The sequence below is a fragment of the Berghia stephanieae genome, chromosome 8 (assembly GCF_034508935.2).
Source record: "Berghia stephanieae isolate SIO BIC M18660-M18661 chromosome 8, UCSD_Bste_1.3, whole genome shotgun sequence".
Taxonomy (NCBI): domain Eukaryota; kingdom Metazoa; phylum Mollusca; class Gastropoda; order Nudibranchia; family Aeolidiidae; genus Berghia; species Berghia stephanieae.
Genome location: NC_088367.1, coordinates 9601802 through 9604301, shown reverse-complemented (window position 1 = coordinate 9604301; position 2500 = coordinate 9601802). Strand labels below are relative to the sequence as shown.

The 2500-nt window shown below is 35.4% G+C and overlaps 1 protein-coding gene across 2 annotated transcripts in view; it reads left to right on the top strand.

Moving 5' to 3' along the window:
- Nucleotides 1–2500, top strand: part of LOC144977777 (soluble guanylate cyclase 88E-like) — a 145796-nt gene that overhangs the window by 46246 nt on the left and 97050 nt on the right. The window lies entirely within an intron of this gene.

Below are 2500 nucleotides of genomic sequence, written 5' to 3'. Positions count from 1 at the left end.
ATTATTATCATTATTATTATTATTATTATTATTATTATTATTATTATTATTATTATTATTATTATTATTATTATTATTATTATTATTATTATTATTATTATTATTATTATTATTATTATTATTATTATTATTATTATTATTATCATTATCATTATTATAGTCCCTTAGACAGTGGGATTTTCAAGAGGAAAAAAATTCGTTCACACGTTACCTGTCCAAAAACGTGACGAAGAAAGGCTAAATTTGGAACTAAAAATTGTCAAAATGTCATGATGGTGGTGTTGGTGGTGGTGGTGGTGGTGGTGGTGGTGTGTGTGTGTGTGTGTGTGAGAGAGAGAGAGAGAGAGAGAGAGAGAGAGGGGGGGGAGAGAGGGGAAGGTGGTAGTCAGAGATCGATTCAGATGGAGATCCGGGGTGAACGCCCTTTGTTCCAGATGAAAGAAATAACGTCGTTTGTTTTGTGTTTTTACATTATTTATGAGTCACATTTACTCCCTTTATCTTTCTATCCAAAGTGCACAATATGTAGCACTTAGGTCATTCCGACATGACACCGCTTCGAGACGGCGGGTCACAATTGTGAATACAGAATGAAAAAAAAAAAAAAAAAAAAAAAAACAAACAATAAAATCAAAAAAAAATCAAAAAATAAATATATAAATAAAAATAAAAAATGGAGTTTTTATATAGCGCAATATCCACTAAACGTGCTCAAAGCGCTTTACAAAGGGTCCTTGACCAACAGCAACATGTAACGTGTAGAACCAGACATGACGCCGCCTGTTAGGCGATATTACAAATTTGTTTACCAACATAGACAACGCTGTAAACGGCCAGTTGCTCATTTTTACACCTGAGTACGGTGAGAGAATGTCGTGAGTAAAGAGCCGTTTCCAATGAATCAACTATGCGCCGAGCGAGGCTCGAACCCATGACCTTCCGATCCGAAAGCGGGTGTCATACCACCTGTCACATAGCCGCACAAACGCACAAACACGCGTCCAGTATTCCTTCATTGGAGAATGTTTTCAAGCTGTGGGCTGTAAATAATCTAGTAATGTACCAAAAAATAATTATGTAACAACTTCAAAGAAAAAAGGGAAAAGAAAAAAAGTGACCATAATATTATATGAAACGGAACGTTTTGGGACACCAGACCCTTCTTTAACTCACTCAAGACTAACACCGATCACCGACTATATCCGTACTTTACTCGGGTTACTTTCAGCCCATGCCTATTTATTACATTATTCTGAGACAAATTATAGGTGTAGTATCAGCGCTAATGTTTTTAGTTTTTGCGTGTTAATGATAGTTGAATAAAACTATCTATGTATCTAAATACATATTTTTTACTTCATTTTTTCCGATTTTGAAAAGCAGCAAAAATCGTTAGGATTGAGTGAATTAATCAATAGCAATAACTTTAAATACGATAATTCATTACATAAAATCGTGAGACAGGCATGCCAATATTATACTTTTTGACGTTTGTCTGGATATAAACTGAAATGTAGTAACGTTTTTATTATTAATTAATTTATGGTATTAGCTGAGGAGAGGTTTTGAGCCCGAAACTTCCAATATTTCTAATTTTGTTAGTCTTTTATTTTATTTTTTAAAAAAAAACATTTTATAGGCTCTTAGTTTTATTTTTGTATTTTATTTTGTGAAGAATGTTCCATTGCTTGATTGTGTGTGTGTGGGAGGGGAGGGGGGGGGGGGGGGGTTGGGGGGGGGAGGGGAGAGAGGGAGAAATGTTGATTTAATTTGTCCTTGGTCCTGTTCGCAGTTCTGTCGTACTCTGGATGGAAAAAAAAAACATATTTAAAAATTTGGCCAGGGAAAAAACCAACTCGTCCTTCAAATTTCGATCGATTTAAATGACCCTCATCTTGACAAAAAAAAGCACTCTCAAACCTGGGACTTCTTTTCTTCGCGAAGTCCCAGGTTTGAGAGGTATTTTTTTTATTGCCAAGATGAGGGTCATTTAAATCGATCGATATTTGAATGGCGAGTTTTCTGGCCAAATTTTTTAATATGGGTTTGTTTGTTTTTCTCCAAAGTACGGCAGCGTTGTGGTTGAATGCATGTGTTGTTTGGTAATGGTAATGGTACTTAAATTACCTTTGCTTCACTGGGGATGTCTCTGTTACCTTCTTTGGTAAATTACATCTGGAATTTTAAAAGCATTAGCATTATCCATGTCGTTTGCGACTATAATATGTGACCCATCGTCTCAAAACGGTGTTATGTCGGAACGAGCCAGATGCTTAAAAGCCGAATTTTATGTTAAAACTGGTCAGAAATCTAAATTATTGGCATTAGCACCCTAAAATATGGTATCCATTATCCTCAATAAAACATACAAACTCAACACGATATTTCTGGCTATAAATTCAATTTTCAACATCTTAACCAACCCGTTTTGAGGCGAAGGGTCACATATGGTCTTGTGGTATGTCATTCTCCTTCGGATCGAAAGGTCCTGGGTTTGAAT